The 9930-nt window shown below is 38.3% G+C and overlaps 1 long non-coding RNA gene across 1 annotated transcript in view; it reads right to left on the reverse strand.

Annotated features, from left to right (window-relative positions):
• Positions 1 to 329: 329 nt before the first annotated feature.
• Positions 330 to 9930, reverse strand: part of LOC108287470 — an 11696-nt gene continuing 2095 nt past the window's right edge. Inside the window, exons 2-3 of the long non-coding RNA XR_001818343.1 lie at positions 4634 to 4716; positions 330 to 561 (exon numbers count right to left, since the gene is read on the reverse strand). This is a non-coding gene — a long non-coding RNA (uncharacterized LOC108287470). The remainder of the gene's footprint in view (positions 562 to 4633; positions 4717 to 9930) is intronic.

Genomic DNA, 9930 nt, shown 5'->3' on the forward strand with positions numbered 1-9930 from the left:
TAGAAGCTGTTATCTAATTTTAGATTAAATACCTAGATGATTTGAAAGTGGTGCCCTTTCTGAAGCATATTAATATGACCAAGAGTCACATATTATTTGTCAATTGAATTGACACTATAGGCAGATGAAAACAAGAATTAACTTTTGGAGCCATCTTTTAAGGGTTGGCCACTGTGTATCGTCATTGACTCTGGTCTATTATTGTGTTCAACCAGTGCCTCACAAGAATCAAGTTATGACACAACATTACGAACAACCCATTTCTTAGGATGTGGCAAACTGATGCCTTTTCCCACAAGGCGAGTGCCTAAGGAATTTACCAGAAAGCCTTTGACAGTGATTAATGCCAGAAAAATAGCACTTTATTGTTAGAAGACATGGGATACACATCAACATACAAAACTTAAAGCAGAAGCCAAAGTGCAATGCTTCCTTGAGCTTCATTGATCAAGATAAATGAGGTCATGTTCAGGCATTGGTGGTAGGAAAAATGGCTTGACAAATCTCATATATCCAGTATCTTCGGGCTTCACATGGCTTTTGTATTTAGGCGTAATTAAACTGCAAAAAAAAAGGAATATTAATTTGATCTGAGAGCAGAGGAGTCTACATTCTTCCTATTTTTTATGTTTGACCTGCACCCACATTTGTATAATCATCACACATTCTCTCCGAACTGGATCAAGAGTCTTTGTTCTAAAAAACTATTACAAATTCTTTATGGATAGGAAGACACAGATAGACGTACTAAAGACAAAAGACTTTTTTGACTGCTATATTCTATAGCATTTGCTTTCAGGTTGCAATGTTTTGTACTAAGCACACCAGAAATACAAACTTCATTGGAATTGCAATAGCAATTCATTGTACTCATGTAATAGTAATCGCAATTCCTGAGATCTCCTGATTTGGGGAACAACCCTTTGTAGGTGAAAACTCTGTTCATGGCAATTTGAGCATAAAATCTCTTTCCATATTGTTATTAAATTGTGACATATTGGAGCTGGGAAAGAACCACCAGCTTCATGCAACTTCATACCAAACCAACCCCCTGCCTCTGATATGCCACATGATCTAATGCATTATAATGCTCTACATATGATCTATTTGGCTGCAAAATGTTCTCAAGTCTATAAGAACATACACTTGAAGATACATGACTTTATGTATTTAATGTAATTCAAATGGAAGTTTCCATAAGCGTCTCGAGAACCCTGGCAACGGATCCCAAAATGAATATGAAAAAGTCAAGGACCAAGAAAATATATGACACTCAAAACGAAGAACCCTACAAGTGATCTTGTCTTCCAGATATTACAATTATTCTAGGGCTATAGCAATTAAGATAGTGTGGCATGGGGGAAAAACATATAGATGGACCAAGGCAACAGAATAGAGAATCCAGAAACATACCTACACATGCATAGAAATCTGATTTATTTTCCTAGAGCTGGCATTGCAGACACTTGGATGAAATATTAATTATTTCAATATGTGGTTATGGTGACAACATATTAGTCATGTGTTAAAAAATAAAATTAGACCTCTTATATCACACATAAAAGCCAATTTCTTGTATATTAAAGACTTGAAAAGCAAAATTAGTCAGAGATTAATACACGTTGACAATTTTATAACTTCCTAGCTTATACAGATTTTTTAAATATATATATTATAAATAAAATGATTCTTAAAATGAGATCAACCTCATTAAAATGACAAGTTTATGTTCCTAAAAATACACTGGAATGACCAATCTGGGAAACAGTAGGACTCTGTCTCTACAAAAAATTAAAAATTACCCAGGCATGGTAGTACACACCTGTAATCCCAGCTGCTTGGGAGGCTGAGGTGTGAGGATCACCTGAGCCTGCTGGGTCAAGGCTGCAGTGAACCATCATCGTGCCACTGCACGCCAGCCTGGGCAAGAATGAGAGCCTGTCTCAAAAAATAAAAAATAAAAATAAAAGACACTGTAATGAAAGTAAAAAATAAGTGTCAGAAACTGGGAGAAGTTACTCACAACATAAATAATGGAGCTCGAAAATATACAAAGAATTCTATAAACCTATAAGAAAAAAATGAACAATCCAACTGATCAATAAGCAAAAACGTTACATGTGTATTTCACAGAAGAGAAAGAAATGGCAAAAATACATGGAAAATGTTCGGTCTTGTTAGAAATTGGGGAAAAACTTTAAACCATAATGATCAGATGCCATTTTCCACTTACCACATACAGAAGAAATAAGAATCCTGACAATACCAATGTGACTGAGAATACGCAGCAATCGTTACACCACTTTGGAAAATAAATTGGCATCATTTAGTAAATACAAAAAGTAGCTGAACTCTCTGACTCAGAAATTTCGCCCCTAGGTATATTCCCTAGAGAAATTCTTCTGTTTACCAGGAGGCATGTAAAAGAATATTTATACCAGCACTGTTTGTAATTGGGGGAAAAAAAAAAAACAAAACTAAGAACAGACCAAATGTTGATAAACAATGGAATAAACTCTAATGTATTCACAATGACTACCTCAATGAATAAATAAAAAAGCTACAGACAGCTGGGTGCACTGGCCCATGCCTGTAATCCCAGCACTTTGGGAGTCCAACGAAGGTGGATCACCTGAGGTCAGGAGTTCAAGACCAGCCTGACAAACATGGTGAAACCCCTTCTCTACTAAAAATACAAAAATTAGCCAGGTCTGGTGGTGGGCACCTGTAATCCCAGCTACTTGGGAGGCTGAGGCAGAGGTTGCAGTGAGCCAAGATCCTGCTGCTGCACTCAGCCTGGGCAACAGAGCGAGACTGTATCTCAAAAAAAAAAAAGCTGCATTGATTAAATTCAGAAAGGAAAAGTTGAGTGAAAAAGCAAGTGGTAGAACAACATATGCAGAATGACTCCATTTACATAGCATTCAAAATACAGAAAACTAAACAATATATTTGGGAGGATATAAATACATGTAGTTAAAACTATAGAGAAAAGCAAAGAGATAATAAATACAAATATCTAGTTAGTAGTTGTCTATGATGGGAGAGGGAAAGAGAAGAGGTTTGGAAAGAGTGCTTTGAAGCTTTCTAAAGTAATGGTAATGCACTGTTCAAGTGGGTGGTTGGTAATGAATATCTGTTGTATCCTTATTATTTAACTGCCCCCCCAGTGTTTTAAGCTCTTAATTTTGAAATAATTTCATATTTATATAGAAATTTCAAATAGAAATTTGAGTCCTGTGAATTCATTGAACGCAATGAGTTCCTATGAGCCCTTCATCCAGCTTCCCCCAGTGATACCGTCTTACATAAAGACAGTTCAATTCACAACACCAGGAAACTGACATTGAACTAAATGGCAGGCTTTATTCAGATTTCACTAGTTTTTACATGTACAGTGTTTGAGAGTATTTGACATTTTATTGCATGTGTAGATTCCTGTAACTGCCATCGCAATCAGAATACAGAACTGATCCATTAACAGTAAGAAACAATTTCCTTCCTCTTGAGAGTCCTACCCTCCTCCCAGCCCTAATCCCTTGCAACCACTTACTGGCTTTTATCACTATAATTTTGTTACCCTATGTGTATATTTTAATGTTTTTTAGTATCTATTTAATATTTTAAACAACCTCCCCCACTCAGTTTCAGAAGAGAAAAATGCTTAGAACCTGTAAAGATGATCCTCACATCCACCATTAGCTCTATTGGTAAAATTTCCCCAGGCTTACTCAATTACAAGTAATTTCATGTCCACCCAGTTCACTTCCTTCACCCTCTCCTATAAGACCAAAGATAAAGATGCGCACACTTTTTTTATTCTCTAGAAGGTCATCTTAGAATCAAAAGACCCCTCTGTTTTCCCAAACCTCCCCCTAACCAGGAGTTTGTCAGGTTATTTTTCTTCATATTTTCAAAGAATCGAATTTTGCCTATATTGATACTTTCTATAGTATATCTGTTTTCTATTTCATTAATCTCCAATCCTATCATTGGTATATCCTACCTCCTTAATAAATTTCATTTACTGTTCTTTACCTCAGACCTTTTCAATGGGGTAGCCACTTACTACAGTTTCTGTTTCAGAGGATAAAGCTGAAGTTTTACCAAACAGATAGGACACAGGTGGAAAAATCAAAGACACACTGAGCGTTACTGATCTTGACTGACTGAGCCTAACACATAAGTCATGCTCTGCAATTTTCATTCTTTCCCCCAGGCTGGTTTGCTCCTGTTTTTGCAGAGTCCCTGCCAGATCTCAGGCTCATGATGTCTGGCTGCTCCAGACACAGCCAGTTTAGGTTGAAACGGAATGATCTCATTCACCTGAACCTCTGTGTAGTTGCCTGCCTCTCCTGAAATCCAACCCACCTCTTCCTTAATAAGATCTTTTTCCTCCATCCAGCCTCCCCAGGAGAAAGCCTTCCCCTGCTCCAAACTTTTTTATTTAAAACTAGCAAACAAAACTGCTTCCCATTTGGGCCTTTATGATTCCCATTGATGCTTACTGCATCTTTCAAACCTGGCTCAAAACAGCCTCCGCTCCTTACCCCTATTTTCATTCTTTCCCCTAGTTCTCCTCTTTTGCCTAAGGTGTGCTTTATTTGTTTTGTTTCCATTTCTCAGTGCTCACCCAGGCATGTATAGGCAGACTCTGTTTTCACCACAGTCAACCAGTTCTTGGAATCTTCCTTCTAAAGACAGTCATGTTTCCTTCTAAGAACAATGACAACATTAGGGATTGCATTCCTGAAAAAAGCTCAACAACAGTCAAATGAGTTTATTAGTGTATTTCTTAGGATGGCATCATGTGATTTGAAAACGGGTCTATGGACAAATAAATCTGAGTGACAATGAATTTAACAGAGTGCTCCCCAAACCCTGCCATGCGAGAATGCCCAGATCTTTTATGTGTTACCCACGTGCCTCCTTTTTTTTTGGAAGGGAGGTTTCTATGGGAGGCATCTTGAGTGTAGAACAACCACTGAATTAAGGCATGTGTATGACAATAACATACCATTTTTTCAGAAAGCAAAGTTAAAAGAGCTGAAGGTCCTGTTCTCCAACTCCTATGACTGAGCACAAATACACTCCATGTGATGAATATGCTATTTGCTGTTAGATCCACTGTCTACCCTACCACCTCCCCAAAGGAGCTGACATATAAAGAACAGGCTCCCTTGTTCTTCCTTCCCATCTCTTCCTTGATCTCAAGAATACTCCCCAATAAGCCTCTTGCATCCATCTCAGAATCCGCTTTCCAGAAAATCAACCTATGACAAGAGTCAAACAACTCTATAGATCATATGAGAAAGAGCAGCCTTTCTTTTTCCTCTCATTACCAATTTTCCAGAGGTAATTAGATTTGGCTCCTCTGATATATTCTTTGCATATCCCTGGAAAAAAATGTTTATGTTGCTACTTTTTTTATTTTTCTGTTTTAGGCATTAACATCAACTTGCCTCTATGGAAACTGAAGATATTGCTCTCTTACACATACACACACACACAGAGAGATGAGAGAGAGAGAGAGAGAGAGAAACACTTCCCATCTATCCATCATCCTAGTAAAGTTAGAATCAATACTCAGTAAACATGTTATTATGACAATACATAGATGACAAAGAAAGCTCAGCAATATAATAGAATATGATTGCTTTTCCCCTTACATTTTCTTTTCCTAAAGTGAATATTTGTCTTATTTTTCCATTAGCTTAGTTTTCTATGTATTTATCACTAATTTACAAACATTCCCCCATAAATCTCCTCTTTACATATTCAAACAAATTAAGTACACTATCACTTTTACTTTTTGGAAGATGTCTCTTCTAGAACCTTCTGGACCACATTAATTGTATGATTGATACCTAGGATTGCCTACTGTTTTCTTAGAATCTCCTTTCCCATTAATTTGGAGGCTTCCTTTACAACTTTCTTGCACTGAATCTCTTTTCCCTCTTTCTTGGTTTACTTCCCTGTTCTGGTGAAGCACATCTATCAGCACTGTCCTCAGAAAGGGTACATGGCAGGTAAATTTTTTGAGATCTTGTTTATCTGAAACATAGTTTATTTTACCTTTATACTTGGTTGATGTAGGAAGATAGTAGATCTAATTACTTCTCCTTCTTTAAGCAGATGTCATTTTTAAAAAATCTGTTCTTCCTTTTATTGTATCTCTCTAGCTCCTTAGGTCTCCATAGTTTAAAAAAAAAAAGCCATCAATAGAGACTTTAATTCACAGGTTAAAGATGTCCTTGGTTTTTAAATGTCTTCACACAATATAGTTAAGTATCAATTTAGATAATATGAACAATTATTTTTGAAATCCAAGTTAACTATTAAATTATTTTTTAAAGTTGAGTTCCCTTTTACTTCATAATTTAATTTTAGATGTCCAGTTTTAAATATTTTATTCCAGAAAAAATACTATATTATATAGATACTGATAGATACCAAATTTCCTCCTAAAATATATTAGCAATCATATAAAAAGTATAAAAGTCCAAAGATGTGCCAAAGTAAAAGTTTTCTTGTTATGGAATACTATGCAACCATAAAAAGAATGATATCACGTCCTCTGCAGGAACATGGATGAAGCTGGAGACCATTATCCTTAGCAACTGGTGCAGAAACAAAGCCAAAGACTGCACATTCTCAGCCTGGCCAATATGGTGAAACTCTGTCTTTACTAAAAACACAAAAATTAGATAGGCATGGTACCACATGCATGTACCCAGCTACTTGGGAGGCTGAGGTGGGAAGATCATCTGATCCCAGGAGGCGGAGGATGCAGTGAGCTGAGATCATGCCAATGCACTTCAGCCTGGATGACAGAGTGAGACTCTGTCTCAACCTCCTCCCACCAAAACACACACACACACACATACACAACAAAAAAGATGGCATGTTCTCACTTATAGGTAGGAGCTCAATGATGAGAACACATGGACACACAGATGGGAACAACACACTGGGGCCGATGGGAGGATGGAAAGTGGGAAGAGGGAGAGGATCAGGAAGAATAAAATAACGAATGGGTACTAGGCTTAATACCTGGGTGATAAAATAATCTATACAACAAATGCCCATGACACAAGTTTACTTATATAACAAACCCGCACATATACCCCTGAACGTAAAATAAAAGTTAAATTTTTTTAAAAGTGTGCATGTTAGAATAAATGCAAAGAAAAATAGTTATATTAGACATTGCTGCATTTTATTTATTCACATACATCTATATACATATTTATATATATATTTGTATATATATTATGCATGCATACATATATCAAATGCATCCACATTATTCAAAAATAAGAGTTGTAAAAATATACAATGAAAAGTTTTTTCCCCACCTAGCTTACTAGCTCTTAGAAAACCATTATTTGTTTTTTGTGCTTCCTTCTAGAGATTCTTAATGCACATACAACCAATTATTAGGAAATACATTGGTAATTTGAAAGGATCCTAAGGAATACATTATTCAAAATGGTGTGAACAGAAAAGGAGGAAATGACATGGGATGGTAAGGCATCATGCTACCTGATTTCAAATTTTATTACATAGCTATAGTAGTCAAAGGTGGAGGCATCATGCTACCTGACTTCAAACTATACTACCAGGCTACAGTAACAAAAACAGCATGGTACTGGTACCAAAACAGAGATATAGACCAATGGAACAGAACAGAGGCCTCAGAAATAACGCCACACATCTACAACCATCTGATCTTTGACAAAGCTGACAAAAATAAGCAATGGGGAAAGGATTCCCTATTTAATAAATGGTGTTGGGAAAACTGGCTAGCCATATGTAGAAAGCTGAAACTAGATCCTTTCCTTACACCTTATACAAAAATTAACTCAAGATGGATTAAAGACTTAAACATAAGACCTAAAACCATAAAAACCCTAGAAGAAAACCTAGGCAATACCATTCAGGATATGGGCATGGCAAACACTTCATGACTAAAACACCAAAAGCAATGGCAACAAATGCCAAAATTGACAAATGGAATCTAATTAAACTAAAAAGCTTCTGCACAGCAAAAGAAACTATCATCAGAGTGAATAGGCAACCTGCGGAATGGGAGAAAAATTTTTCAATCTATCCATCTGACAAAGGGCTAATATCCAAAATCTACAAAGAACAAATTTACAAGAAAAAAACAACCCCATCAAAAAGTGGGTGAAGGATATGAGGAGACACTTCTCAAAAGGAGACATTTATGCAGCCAACAAACATGAAAAAAAGCTCACCATCACTGGTCATTAGAGAAATGCAAATCAAAACCACATTGAGATACCACCTCATGTCAGTTAGAATGGCAATCATTAAAAAGTCAGGAAACAACAGATGCTGGAGAGGATGTGGAGAAATAGGAACACTTTTACACTGTTGGTGGGAGTGTAAATTAATGCAACCATTGTGGAAGACAGTGTGGCAGTTCCTTAAGGATCTAGAACTAGAAACACTATTTGACCCAGTAATTCTATTACTGGGTATATACCGAAAGGATTATAACTCATTCTACCATAAAGACATGTGCACACATATGTTTATTGCAGCATTGTTCACACGTATGTTTATTGCAGCAAAAACTTGGAACCAACCCAAATGCCAATCAATGATAGACTGGATAAAGAAAATGTGGCACATATACACCATGGAATACTATGCAGCCATAAAAAAGGATGAGTTCATGTTCTTTGCAGGAAAATGGATGAAGCTGGAAACCATGATTCTCAGCAAACACAAGAACAGAAAACCAAACACCACATGTTCTCACTCATAAGTGTCAGTTGAACAATGAGAACACATGGATGCAAGGAGGGGAACATCACACACGAGGGCCTGTAGCGGTGAGGGGAGATACGGGAAGGATAGCATTAGAAGAAATACCTAATGTAGATGACAGGTAAATGGGTACAGCAAACCACCATGGCACATGTATACCTATGTAACAAACCTGCATGTTCTGCACATGTATCCCAGAACTTAAGAGTATAATAAAAATAAAATAAAAATTTACTAATACATTAACAGCAATAGCTGGGCATGGTGGCTCATGCCTGTAGCTCTAGCACTTTGGGAGGCCAAGGCAGGCAGATCACTTGAGGCCAAGAGTTCCAGACCAGCCTGGCCAACATGGCAAGACCTTGTCTCTACTAAAAATACACACACACAAAAAAAAAAAAATTAGCCAGGCGTGGTGGGGCATGCCTGTAATCCCAGCTGTTCGGGAAGCTGAGGCAAGAGAATTGCCTGAGCCCAGGAGGCCAAGGTTGCAGTGATCTGAGGTTACCCCACTGTACTCCAGCCTGGGCAGCAGAACAAGACTGTCAAAAAATAAATAAATAACAGAACAAGTAATTTTGTAGGAAAACAAGAAGTATCATATGGCAGTGAAAATTTGCAGTGATGATGAATTTTTTAAGCTAGTAGGCAAGTCAGCAATGCTTAGGGCTAAAATTAGAGTTGTTTTTATCATCCCTGAAATTCCCTCACTACACACAAACACACACCACCTCCACCAACACCACTACCACCACCGCCACACCACCTCTGCCACTGCCACTGCCACAGCCACCACCACACCATCGCCGCCACCGCCTCTGCCGCCGCTGTCACCGCCACCACACCACCTCCACCGCCACCGCCACTGTCACTGCCACATCCACCACCACCGCCGCCGCCGCCACCACCACCACCTCCACTGCCTCTACCGCCACCATCACCACCAGCACCTCCACCACCACCACTGCCTCCACCGCCACCACCTCAACCACCACCACCACCACCACCACATCTACCACCACCTCCACCACCACCATCTCCACCTCCACCGCCACCACTGCCTCCACCGCCACCACTTCAACCACCACCACCACCACCACCTCTACCGCCACCTCCACCACCACCACCACC

This window comes from Cebus imitator, unplaced genomic scaffold, assembly GCF_001604975.1.
Source record: "Cebus imitator isolate Cc_AM_T3 unplaced genomic scaffold, Cebus_imitator-1.0 Scaffold344, whole genome shotgun sequence".
NCBI classification, from domain to species: Eukaryota; Metazoa; Chordata; class Mammalia; order Primates; family Cebidae; genus Cebus; species Cebus imitator.